The 15000-nt window shown below is 34.0% G+C and overlaps 1 pseudogene; it reads right to left on the bottom strand.

Annotated features, from left to right (window-relative positions):
• LOC136842668 (glutamate receptor ionotropic, kainate 2-like) overlaps window positions 1–15000 on the bottom strand; it is a 97972-nt pseudogene that overhangs the window by 73310 nt on the left and 9662 nt on the right.

Genomic DNA, 15000 nt, shown 5'->3' on the forward strand with positions numbered 1-15000 from the left:
TTACATGACGTCTAGTGAGAGGAAATAACATTCTCTCTCTCTCTCTCTCTCTCTCTCTCTCTCTCTCTCTCTCTCTTCTCTCTCTCTCTCTGCACATAAGATGTACTCATGACATGATTAACACGAGGCTCTGCAATAGCTTAACTCGCCCAATTTATAGTTAAAGTAAAACTCTTGACTTTCAAAAACTGTTGCCGAAGAGTTCAGCTGCCTGAAAGCCCTTTTCTCATCGCCTTTCGAACTCATCAAAACTTTCTGCCGAGTCTCTCTTACCTTCTCATCACCCCCGGCTAAATGCAACGAATGGCACGAGGGTCTTTCTCCGGTAGGCTAGGTGCTATTCTAAAGATTTTTTTTTTTTTTTTAGAGAGAGAGAGAGAGAGAGAGAGAGAGAGAGAGAGAGAGAGAGAGAGAGAGAGAGAGAGAGAACAGTTTGTTAGAGAGAGAGAGAGAGAGAGAGAGAGAGAGAGAGAGAGAGAGAGAGAGAGAGAGAGAGAGAACATGCCAGTTTGCTAGAGAGAAAGAGAGAGAGAGAGAGAGAGAGAGAGAGAGAACATGTCAGTTTGTTAAAGAGAGAGAGAGAGAGCTCATGTATACACTGTTTTTGTCAAAAAGAGAAAGCCTGTATTCATTCTTTTGTTAGAGAGAGAGAGAGAGAGAGAGAGAGAGAGAGAGAGAGAGAGAGAGAGAGAGAGGGAGAGAGGCGGGGCGGGGGGAGGGCGGGTAAAATTGCCATTGCCTAGTACGGAAGTTTCATGCATAGCCAAATTTTAAATATTCATTAGAAACATGAGTTACTGTTGTCAATAAAGCATTGAAGATTCATACTGTATTACCCACCTGTGTCAGTAAAAGTAACTGATATAGAATAATAACTTAGAAGGATTTTCTTGTATTTATTCTTAATCTCCCTTGTTGTATAAGTGTCACAGTTCATGAGGATTCCTAAAGTGTACGCTACAAAAAGCGTAATATCTCGTTCTTATTCTCGTATTTCATCATAAACAACTTTCCTGCAGGTGTTATAAGTACTCTGTAAAATATCATGGTTCACTATAATCACATATGAAATGTCATGGCTCACTATAATCGCATATTTTTGTACACTAGTGTCGGTTGAGGTGTTTCTGTTTGTAATAACTTTATCTTTTATAAGAGTTTTGAGTAATTAGTATTTATTTGAATCTTACTGGTGTTTCCTGTATTGTAGTCTTTAAAATTTGTTAAATTCCAGATGGCCATTAATAACAAACAGATTGTGAAGTTGCCATTGTTTACTTAGAAGATTGACTCAGCATTTTTATACAACATCTTCTCTCTTTCGTATATATTTTACGGTGTTAAAGTTGTTTTAGCTATATGAAAATAGTGTTACTTACCAATAAAATTTAAAATTACCTATTGATAGAGAGAAATCGTTGACTACTATGGCTCAAAACCTGTAAATTAATCAGAAATTCGACTTACCAGAGAGTAAAAGTATCTCTCTCCCCTTTCGCTCTCTCTGCTTGTGTGAATTGAAAATTGCTTTTGAATCGTAATAGAAGGTATGGTATGCAGCGCATTCGCAGTACATTCATGATCTCTTAGCGCGACGTAATTACGGTAATAACCATCATATAGTGTCTCCCATAATGATTACACTGGGCTCTATCTCTCTCTCTCTCTCTCTCTCTCTCTCTCTCTCTCTCTCTCTCTCTCTCTCTCTCTCTGTGCATTTAATTCAGTTTACAATGTTTTGTCTTCCGAATTTACATGCATGGCGTCTAGAGAGGCGAAGCAACATTCTCTCTCTCTCTCTCTCTCTCTCTCTCTCTCTCTCTGCACGTAAGAGGTACACATGACATGCTTAATTAACAAGAGGCTCTCTGAATAACGTAACTGACCCCATTTATAGTTAAAGTAAAGCTCTCGACTATCAAAACTCGTCCCGAAGAGTTCGTCAGCCAGAAAGCCCTTTTTTCATCGCCTTTCGAACTCATCAAAACTTTCCGCCGAGTCTCTTACCTTCTCATCACCCCCGGCTAAATGCAACTAATGGCACGAGGGTCCCTTCCGGTATGTGCTGTTCTAAAGCGTTTTTTTTAAAGCGAGAGAGAGAGAGAGAGAAAGAGAGAGAGAGAGAGGGGGGGGGTTACATGTATTCATTATTTTTAATTAGAGAGACAAAGAGAGCGCAAGTATAATCGTTTCTGTTGATAGGGAAAAAGACATAAGATCTGAATCCATTGTTGCTGTTTGAGAGAGAGAGAGAGAGAGAGAGAGAGAGAGAGAGAGAGAGAGAGAGAGAGAGAGAGACGAAAAGGAAACATTGGAAAAGGCAAAATACCAGAGGAGAGTCTCCCACATGCATCCACCTAACCTATGCATACCAATTGGTGAGCGTGGCAGCAGAGCCATCGAAAAAACGCCAACTTTTCGGAATTTTCGTGAATGGCGACGACCCCTCGGGCCTTTGTCATATAGAGAGACCTCGGCCGCCCGGTTGGAGGCGGAGGGAAAATTAAAAATGGACCGACAAGGCGAAAATAAATCCTTTCCGTTTTCCGACTGAAAAATGGGATTGTTATATGAGAGAATCCGCCTGCATTTCAATATCCGGGTTCGTTGGTGCATATACGGTATGCCTCTTTAGGTTCGTGGATGAGATGCTGTGCAAATAAGTGAAGTTTGATAACGTTGTGTGTATGTTTAAGCATTGAGATGATATAAATAAAACTGCTACTTATACCAATGATTTAGTAAGGGATAATGTTGAGTTTATTATGAAATATAACTTTTGTTGTATTTCAAAAACATTTTATTTTTTCTGGAGATTATATGAAAAAGAAGGTTAAGATATATACGAATGATGAGAGAGAGAGAGAGAGAGAGAGAGAGAGAGAGAGAGAGAGAGAGAGAGAGAGAGTTACGAATGATTTATGATGAGAGGGGAAAAAGAGAAATATTTGAATTCAATCTTTCTTGAGATTATTTATATATATATATATATATATATATATATATATATATATATATATATATATATATATATATATATATATATATATATACTGTATATATAGTGTATATGAATCACTATGTATTAACTGTATGTTTAAGCGTTAAGATGATATGAGAAAAAGTTGCGTCATATTTCATTCTTATAATAAGCAACACTATCAGGTTTCTATTTAAATATAACTTTGCTGGAATGTGAAAAATTTTATTTTTCTCGAGATGGCATGAATCCTAGGAAGGCTGAACTGCTTACGAATGACCTGAAAAGCGTTTATATGAGTTTGGCTTCCTTATGAAGAGCTAAGCAAAATAAACATGCAAACGTGATGTACAAACTTGAATAAATCTTAGTAAGAATTATCAAAAAATGATTTTATTACGATGTTACATATGTCTTCTAAATATATAGCATAAACATACACGGATATATATATATATATATATATATATATATATATATATATATATATATATATATATATATATATATATATATATATATATATATATATATATATGTATATATATATATATATCAAACAGCTTTAAAAACTGAAAATTTCCTCCTGTTTTTCAAGCCACGAACACACATTTCTTTGTACACACACACACACGACATGATGCACACACACCGTAGAATTTAACATGAAAAAATATGTGTAAAAATATATATACACACATATATTTATGTATATATACAGTGTATATGTGTGTGTCGTATATATATTTATTTATTTATATATTGTTTCATGTCAAATTTTACGGTGTGTGTGTGTGGGTGGGCAAAAGAAACTGCTAGTGTTCGTGACTTGAAAAACAGGAGGGAAATTTTCGGTTTATAAAGCTGTCTGAATAAATGCTGCCACAGACTTTCTGACACTTCAATTAGTCTTCGACTTTTAGCTCTTAGAAGAATCTCGAAAATCATGCAGCGTCACGCCTTTCTACGAAGACCTAAATGGCAATTGAGGAAAAGTTTTATATTCTAGTTAAGAGATTTTTCCTGTGAAAATTATTATTCCAAGGTTGCAAGTGCCTTCGGTTCAGGTGGGTGAAAATGAAAGGCGAAGATGGAGACAGACAAACAGACAGATGATTGAGGATATTGCTTCTGTTGCTAATCATGATACAGCATATACAGTATATATATATATATATATATATATATATATATATATATATATATATATATATATATATATATATATATATATATGTATATATTTATATATATATATATATATATATATATATATATATATATATATATATATATTTAATATATATGTATGACGTACGCATGTGGATGTATATATATTTATATTTATATGTATATGTGCAAATTTCTGTGTGTATGTGTTATTCAATAGATACCTCACGTCTACATTATTTCATCATTTTCATGGAGAGCAAAATTCCCTAATCAAACAGGAACTGTCTCCACTTCAACACTTCAATTTTTTATTATTTTGCATCGTGATAAAAGTAGTTTGATATATATATATATATATATATATATATATATATATATATATATATATATATATATATATATATATATATATATCTAATATCCCACTGCTGTATAAAAAGTAACAGCCTTTCAAGAAGAAGTTAGGTTTCCATCATCCCCTTGTTCTGAAGATGACTTTACTAACTTCATCTATTTCCCATAAGGGGAATCCTTTGGTTTCACACATTCTCTCTCTCTCTCTCTCTCTCTCTCTCTCTCTCTCTCTCTCTCTCTCTCTCTCTTAAAGGATCAGAGGGAATAGAGGGCCAGCTTTGAAGATGGGGAGGAGACGAGTGTTTGGCGAGAAAGATAACGGGATGAAAATCCCCGAAAGATTGAGATAAAATAGCGAATTTCTCTCGCCATTTCTGGTGTAGTAGCCTTTACGCTACGCGGTCTTGTCAGGTTTCTCCAAGAAGGTAGAACTGTTTTCGCTTTTTACGTAATTTTTTTATCATGTATATGAAATTGTTTTAAATTGGGATACAAGAAGGCCCTCATTACGAACGCAAATGTGATATAGAGGAATAAAGAATATAAGAATTAATCTTCAGTGAGAGACCTGGCCTTAGACCTCGGAATTAGGTCAGTTTTTTTTTCAGTAAAAATTTTTGAGCTATTTTGAAGTTACATTTGTTTAGCATATGTCATTTACGAATGTTTTAGAAGTCTCTGTAATTGTTTATTATCTTGGCGGGGGGCGGGAGGCGCGTTTAACTGGACTATATTTCCTAATCAAAGTTCTTGAGCGTTTCACATAATAGGCACAGCATTTGTAAATTCGTTGATGAAGTTTCCCCAAAAATAGATGTACAATATTCTCATTTTCGCAATTTGTCTTAATTTTTTTTCTCTTGCTGTTGTGAATAATAATTTCGTTACATTTTTATCAGCCTCAATGAATAGGATTAAACATTTTCGTCCTAAGAGTAGTGCAGTAATGCTGGGCAAATTTCCGATCTTTACCAACAAAAAATGATTGTGAAAGCATATGCCGTATTAAATGTTACTTCTTTTCACTCTTCCTCGCGTAGGCATATTCATAAATATGTAAGAATGAAGTGACTGCTGTTAAGAGGGAAGTATCAACAAGACTAATCTTAACCTTTGAAACACACAAACCTGTGATTTATTTCCGTCTTCGACAACCTTTGGCAGTCGTGACGTCATTGCGGAAAATCTTCCCTCGTTAACGAGAGGAGAAATAATGTCACCTCATTCCTTTGCTTTCGAAGTTAATGGGAAATTTTGTGTTCTATTAGTCCTGCGCCAGGCTCCTAACTCTCCTCGCAGTGAGAGGCTCTCCCGAGAATTTCTTCCTCGCTCCTTTTGTTTGATTTTGCGTCTGTCCGAAGCTTCCAACAATTTTTAGTGAATTTCTCGAGTGGTTTGATGCAATAAGTCTTTCGCAACTAGGGACAGAAACGTGTGAGGCTCTGATAATTGAAGGTGATTTTTCACACCAGGATATTTCTTTTTCCTCGCGTGATGGGAGTCCAATCAACGAAATGAATTTGTTGTCGGTTTATCAAACAAATATTGAATAAAACTAATGAAAACCTACGGATACCTGAATTAGTCTTATAATATAGCCTACATATATATATATATATATATATATATATATATATATATATATATATATATATATATATATATATATATATATATATATATATTGTATAAAATCATAATAAAATCATAATAACACGTGCTGTGTATATGCAGATGTACTACTAGGAATATGAAACACTTGTTACATAGTTACTGTTTCATTTATCCTGTGCTATATCTGCTTATATATATATATATATATATATATATATATATATATATATATATATATATATATATATATATATATATATGTCTTTGTGCAAGGGTGAAGGTGATAAGTAGTTACAGTCAAAATTACAGTATAACAGAATATATGAAAGGTAGACTTTTGACTGAGAAAATACAGTAAGTTAACAAAAGAATAGACTTAGGGTCATGTTGATAATAAAACAATTCTGTGAAAATTTGAGAACACAGAATTCATTGATATTCAAAAAATAATGGTAGAAGTGATAGAGATTTAGCGATGTGCGTGTAAATATATAGGATACGAAAAGGACTGAGAAGTCTGTGTGGAATGGCAGATGTTTACAGATGATATGGTGTTTGATTGGGGATAGTGATGATAAACTGCAGAAACTAGTGAAAGAGTACGAAAGTCTTTACGAGAAGAGACTATACCTAAGGCGATATTAGTAAGAATTATGTTATATTGGTAAGTGAAAACGAATATGGAGTATCGAATGTTTACCTGGATGGTGGGAGAGTGGAAGTGATGAATATGCAAATGTATTCTGGAGTATATTGAACGGTTGCGTGTAATATGAGAGAAGAGGTAAATCAGAGAATATGTGAAACATGTAAGGTGGTGGAAAGTTACGAAAGAGAAGTGTCAATGAAAGCCAAAGGTTGTGCGAATTTGATTGTTGGGATGACCCCCCTTTTCGGAAGTGAAGTGTGAATGCTACTTCCAAATGTTTGAAGTTGCTAAGATTAATTGTTAGCATTGCATACGTAGAGTAAGGAGGAGTGAGAGGGCGACAATAGTAAGGGAAGGTTAGCATAGATGAGAAGACGAATCAGTTTTCTGATGGTCTGGTCATGTGGAGTTGATGATAACTTGGTGAAGTGAGTATATAATTTGAAAATGCTGGGCATAAGAAGAATTTCAGGACTGATTTGGATGTATGGAGAATAGTTATTGGACTGGAAGCTTTAGTGTGTTGGAAGCAACGATTTAATGTAAGCGTTTGAAAATATCTTAAAGGAAACTCGAAACTCCTCTTGGGTGTTATGTTTCATTAGCTGTGGTGCAGGCCAAGGTTTTGAAACATTGTTATATGGTCACAACAGGCAGAAGGCAGCTAAATATGACTTCTGAGATAGCTCAGTAGTCACAAATAGTAGTACAGATGCTCTTCTCACGCAAGCACAATATGACTGGAAGGGAATGATGTTCAACGATTCCAACTATCAGAATATTATGTTTACATATACGTTTGTTTACTTAAGATACTAATATATATATATATATATATATATATATATATATATATATATATATATATATATTTATATATATATATATGTATACATATATACACTATATATACTATATATATATATATATATATATATATATATATATATGTGTGTGTGTGTGTGTGTGTGTGTATGCATATAAAATATCTCATTGCTTTTAAATAATATTTATCCTTCTCATTTGATTTTGTTTGGCATAAGGAATAAGTAATGCTGCAGAGAAACAGAATACCCTACCCTTAACCGCTCTTACACACACACACACACACACACACACACACAGACAGAGAGAGAGAGAGAGAGAGAGAGAGAGAGAGAGAGAGAGTAATCACGAAGAGTGGTGAATGAAAGACACATCCTTTATGTATGGAGAAAGTTGAAAATTTCTCTAAAAAAGAAAAGATCCGGAGACCTGCGCGTAATCTCGGGAGGATGATTCAAAAGTTTCATCTTTGAGAAAGGACGTAATGAATCTTCATTTCAGAGTACTGGGGTAATGAAGATCTACACGATCTCTCTCTCTCTCTCTCTCTCTCTCTCTCTCTCTCTCTCTCTCTCTCTCTCATTAGGTGTACTTATAAAGACATTTACATATATATATATATATATATATATATATATATATATATATATATATATATATATATATATTTATATTTATACACATAGATATACATACATAAATATATATATATATATATATATATATATATATATATATATATATATATATATATATATTTTATACACACATATATACATATATATATATACGTGTGTGTGTGCGAGTGTTCATTTCCAAAAACACATGTGCAAATTTATAAAGGACCACACAGTCAAAACACGAAAACCTTCATTACCATGGCTTGGTTATGTTAGAACAATCTGAAACGACTACAGGGTTCTCCTACCTATTCTAATGACGTCAGATCCTTCAGCCAGACGCAGCAGCGCTGCCATCGTCGTCAGTAGAATGAGAACAGAAATGGTCTTCGGACGGTAAATGAATGGGAGAAGCGGAGGGAATGGAGGCGCCGCCCCTGAAGCGCTTCCACTCCACGGAATGAGAGGCTTGACGCACTGGGGCCAGGAGGTGGTATATTGCTGTTTCCCACCGCACTGTCTATTCCTTGGGGGCCTCCCGTCCACGTTCGAGGGCTCCCCACGCACTGTCACGGCTTCCCCAGAGGGTTTGGGACTTGTCCTCTGAGAGTCTTCCAGGGACATTGCGTGTAGTTCAACTTTTGTCGCTTTTCTTGCGTTTGTCCTCTTTTTCAATAATGATAAGCTTTGGTCAGGCATTGTACTGTAGTCGAGTTTTTAGACATACGTAACCTCAGGTGTTTCAGACAATTTTCTTCTTGTCAGGGAAAGGTTCTTGATTTTTCTAACTGAAATCTCTTTAACTAGAACTTCATGTGATCTAATAGTTAGCTTTCTTATGTGCCTCTTCATTTCGAGAACTTTGATATGTGATTACTGTATGAAAGATGGATTAACAGTATAATCAGTTACACTCAGCTCAGTCACAAAGAGTGCACTAAAAGGAAATTAACTGAGAAACAACACAACTTATTTTAGAAGCACATGGTAGGTGTCCATTCCCCGTCTTGATACCTGCAAAAATAAAAGTTCATTATTATTATCCTGGATAGAAAGCACGCATAATTAGTGAAGAAAAAATACATGCAGAATCAAGATGCGTCCACAATTCAGTAAACCATGTCATAAAACACCCGTCGGTGATTTATATGCACACATCACAAACAGGTTGAATAAAAGTTTGTAGTCCTCACCAGTGCTTCATACGATTCCCAACATTAGTCAAAGATTCCCTCTCCAAATCGTAAATTTGTGTTCAACCTATTTGCTGTGTTAGTGCGGACTTTTGTTTACATATCGTAAACAAAAATGGACTCAGCCTAAGGGATCATTTAATGTAAAATTAAAGACTAATAATTAAAGAACAAGGCACTGAATAAAAGTTTTGATTATCAGCCTAATTGTAGAACTGAAGTAGTAGCTCTCTAAGAAAAAAAGAAAAACTGAAATCCATTGTTTTAGCAGGAAATCGTAAAAGCTTGTAAGCTTTCGTATATAAATGCGAAAGGTAGTAATCTTTTATAATCTTTGTAATCCTTTATAAGCTTGATAATCCATTATAAGCTATAAAATCCTTTATAATCTTTGTAATCCTATTATCAACCGTTTTAGTTCTCGATAACAAAACCTTCACCTTTTCCTGAAACATTCCAAAGTGCCAGCTGACTTACGAAACGCAAACAAAAAAGACTCGGATTTCTTCCCGGGAGAGACAACAGGACCAACAGCCCTTTGTGTGTCGTGTCACTATGAATTTGGGGAACGCTATTACACAAGGTCTGTTACAGTCTTGGGAAGCGTAGATGTTACGACAGATGTAGGCGTTGATAAACCAATCCCATTTGTTATTGTCTTTGTTGTTTCAGTTTAAACAGTCTCTTGCTCCTGGGCGTCCCGTAAACACGAATCCCATTGAGTGCTTTGGTGTTCACTGAATACCGTTTTCTAGTTGAACCGCAGCTGCGTATTGTATGCTGTTTTCTAGTTGGAATGTAGCTGTGTATTGTGTACTGTTTTCTAGTTGGACTACAGCTGTGTATTGTATACTGTTTTCTAGTAGGACTACAGCTGTGTATTGTATACTGTTTTCTAGTTGAACTGCAGCTGTCTGTTGTATACTGTTTTTTAGTTGAATTGCAACTGTGTAATGAATACTGTTTTTCTAGTTGAACTAAACCTTGTACGTGTATGAAAACGAACACTACCGTATTAGTTATATGCTGCTGCTCCTTTGTTGCAGGTTATTAAAATTTAATTCGCCTTTCAGAAATGTCATTAAATTTCTCCATATGCGTACATCAATAAGTTTCATTCTTAGTACTAGTATGAATAGAAAACGTCTAGAGTAATTTTGAAAACAAAAGAAGCATTAGCTATCATGGAAGAATATAATACTGTCTTGCTGACATATATAACCTCTCAAAATCAATGAGTATGCCTTTAACTGTAGGGCATCTAGGACTACCTGCTACTATTCATACCCTCCTTTCTTAATATTAAATCCTTTAATGGAAAATAGATCCAGTTTTAATTAAACTCTGATTCTTGAAAAGAGGTAGAATCTCTCTCTCTCTCTCTCTCTCTCTCTCTCTCTCTCTCTGTTCAGTGATTCCATTGTTTTCAAATTTGCCCCCATAATTGCCCATCAGTATTCAAAATTAGACGAGGAATCTATTCATATTGTCTTTCATCCGGTTATCATGCGAAAGAATCCAATCACTTTTCGCAGCCCCTCATTCCATCATCATTCAGAAACTCCCTTTTATCACGGAATATAAAGAATAGTGCGCATATTTTGTCGAGAAATGAAACCCTTCCGAAAGAACCGATCACTCTTTATCGCCCGCTGCCGGAAATTAGTCTCCTATGGAACGCATTCCATTAAACGCATTAAACCAGGCTGGAAAAATATGGCTCTTGATAAAATTACCCCCGAATCTTCCCTCCTGGCTCCGTTGTTACATTAATCTAATACCCCCTGGCAAATACAAACATTGATTATTCGACTGCTGAACGGCAAATAGCTTTTCGCTTGCACTGCTCCTAATGGCTCCCTAGACCGGCCATTTCTCAGGAGGGCTGGAAGAACACAAAATGGCTTTTCGGAATCTATCACTTACAGGGATGTTGATATGGTAAAGCAGAGTGCTCTTAATTGAGAGAGAGAGAGAGAGAGAGAGAGAGAGAGAGAGAGAGAGAGAGAGAGAGAGAGAGAGAGAGAAATTCATATTTTCCACAGCAGGTAACTTGCAAGAGGAACGCAGGCAAAAACGGCAGTCTGAGAGTGGAACTAAATAAATTCAGTTACGCGAAACTTAATTGGATTTATTTAGTTCCAGAGACTGTAAGGTGGGGAGAATTTCGCCTTAGCAACAATAGTCATATTAGGTATTTTAAATATTACGAGATACACTTGTTATAAATTTCTATAATGCATTTTAATTATTACTACAAGATTTCTATTCTCCATTACATTCATAAATACCTCAAACATTTCATCTGCAATCTGTAGCTATCGTTCTGAGAAACAGTTTTGTCAATTTTTTGTAGCTGCAAACACCATAATCTTTCACATAAAAGCAGTATGAAGAAACATTCGTCATCATCCTGTTATTACAAACAGTATTTTATTTTTTCCCCCCTTCGGCACGGTTGTTCCAAATTACAACTTTTGTGAAGACTAGTAATTTCCCAGATTTCTGGAAATAATGTGTGACTGTTTTAATGTCATTCATGCCTACTTTTCCAAATGTTTTTCATTCCAAATAACCGATTCTTATGATATCATATAGAACTATATATATAGAAGTATATTATCCATTTTTACATTGCCATATTTTCCAAATCCTTTTCATTCTAAGCAACCAATTCTGGTGATATTAGAAATATATTATCCATTATTACATTACCATATTTTCCAAATGCTTTTCATTCTAAATAACCAATTCTTATGATATTAGAAGCATTTTACCTCTTAAATTACTGCCATACGTGAATTTACTCCAGTGATAATATTCTTGATGCGCACCATTGCCTTCACATACTTGAAACAATTTGCAAATTACTAACACCTCCCTCCAAGAGAATCTTGCTATTTTAATCAAATGTAATTCAGTCTGCGACTGCTCATTTTTCCATTTGATAATCGTCTCATCATTTAATTGCTTCCCTGAATGACAGATTCATAAGGCTGTCTAATAAACATTGGAGTTGATGGAATATTATGGAAGTGTGTCAGAGAACTGAATATTAGATGTATGAACACAGCCTTGCAAGAATTTCGTAGCACACTTAGAAACTTTCATAAATATATTTTCATAAAAGATAAGTAAAGTACTGCAGTAGCTTCACCTGAAACACACAGTAGGATTTTAATAAGTTTTGTGAGGCCGTGGTCATTTCTGTGACCTTTCTAGGCAAGAAATGCTGCATAATTAATTACTTTTCGCCAACGACTAAGATTTTTTATAATTCAACTAGGTATGTTTTATTCAAGTTGAAAAAAAATATAAACACTGAAATGTCCATAGAAGTAATTTCGTTTATTGCTGATGGCACTGTTTATACTATTTGCATACGGGAACACCTCAATGGTCCATCAACTTTAAGCACATTCTCTCCTGTTACCTTAATGCACCTGCATATTTTTTCACATGCAGTTTTGCCGTATGCTTTTTGCCGTAGACAAAGTGATTTTGTTTTTGCTAATTTTGTAAAACATCTAATCCATGTTTTTCCTGGAATTCTACTTATTTAGGTCTTTATCAATTCTGTCTTATACAAGCGCTTTTATCATTCTTTAGGGCTTCAAAATTAGCTTTTTTCCAAACACTAATTTTTTAGATAATTTAATTCTTTTGTATGATTCTTTCACTTAACACACATACAAGAATCCATTTAAAGCTGTTGCGAATTTCTTCAACCTATCCATACGACCCCGAATTATTTTTAAACTTCAGGGGTTCTGGTGTTTTTTTTTTTATATCAGAGGCATTATAAGACGCATTATATGTTTGCCTTAAGGTTAGTTGGTTAACAATAGCCTTTTAAATTCCTTCCATTTCAGCCACGATTTCAAGTAAAACCAATCTTAACGCTACTCAGCATCCTCCCTAAATGCTCGACGTCATATATGTATACATTTAGGTCTGAGAGAGAGAGAGAGAGAGAGAGAGAGAGAGAGAGAGAGAGAGAGAGAGAGAGAGAGAGAGAGAGAGAGAGAGAGTTTTTGGGGTATAAATGTATGGGATATCATGCAAACTTCATGAAGACCATCAGTTTTTACACGATTTATCATTTGCATGTAAGGATATCAAAAATTCTTGGTCTTTTGCAAATGCCTCTCTAGATTTCATTGTTCTTTTTATTTCACTTGAACATATATATATATATATATATATATATATATATATATATATATATATATATGTAATATATGTATGTATGTATGTATATAAATATATATACATGCATACATATACATATATATATATATATATATATATATATATATATATATATATATATATATATATATATATATATATATATATATATATATATATATATATGTAATATGTATGTATGTATATATATATATGTATATACATATATTACATACATACATACACACATGGAATATAAAAGTACTGCGTCATACTTCTCAGACCTGTTAAGAAAGATCCACAATGAAATCCATGCTAATAAAACTTCAAGTGTGTGGGTTTTTGTTGTTTGTTATTTTTAATACACTTGAAGTTTTATACCATGGATTTCATTGTGGATCTTACTTCATATGCAACAGTATGTAAATATATATATATATATATATATATATATATATATATATATATATATATATATATATATATATATATATATATATATATATATATATATATATATATATATATATGTAACACCGTAAATGTCCTGCCACATTCGTAATTAAACTGCTGAATCTAGTATGAACTTCCACGTAATTAGAAGCCACGTAATTAGTCGCTTCTTTCTCCAAAATGAAAGTTTTCTCATCTGTCATTCTTATTCTTCTCCTCCTTGCATTCCAAATAGAAAAAAAGATATGAGAATCACTGCACTGAATTCATCCAGAGTCAGTCGAGAATTCTCATCTCATTTCCTTCTTTATGATCGGGATTCTATGATTCAGGATTCTATGATTCTTTCATCCGGAGGAATCAGTCAGTCTCCGAGTCGCGGTTTGCATAATTAGTCCTCACGAAGTTTTAATGTAATTTTGCAACGAAGTTTTATCATGCATAACGAGGGGCTGGGGAAGCCATCTGCGGTTTGAGGGATAGGATATTTAATTTGTTATATTCTTTTGGATGGAATATTTTTCATGACTTTGCAAGAGCTAGTTCTCTCTCTCTCTCTCTCTCTCTCTCTCTCTCTCTCTCTCTCTCTCTCTCTCTCTCTCTCTCTCTCTCTCTCTCTCTCAATATATAATATTTTAAATATATATATATATTATATATAGATATATATACATATATATTTATATATAAATATGTATATTACATATACATATACATATCTCTGTCTATCTATCTATCTATCTATATATGCTTGGTTTTAACTCACGAAAAAGGTAAAAATATGACGAATATACGAACAAAGTTACAGCCACGAAAGATAAGTGAAAAAATGAGAAGTTATTGTTTCACTTTTCCTTTGCGGCTGTAACTTTGTTCATATATATATATATATATATATATATATATATATATATATATATATATATATATATATATATATATGTATAA

The sequence above is a fragment of the Macrobrachium rosenbergii genome, chromosome 10 (assembly GCF_040412425.1).
Source record: "Macrobrachium rosenbergii isolate ZJJX-2024 chromosome 10, ASM4041242v1, whole genome shotgun sequence".
Lineage (NCBI taxonomy): Eukaryota > Metazoa > Arthropoda > Malacostraca > Decapoda > Palaemonidae > Macrobrachium > Macrobrachium rosenbergii.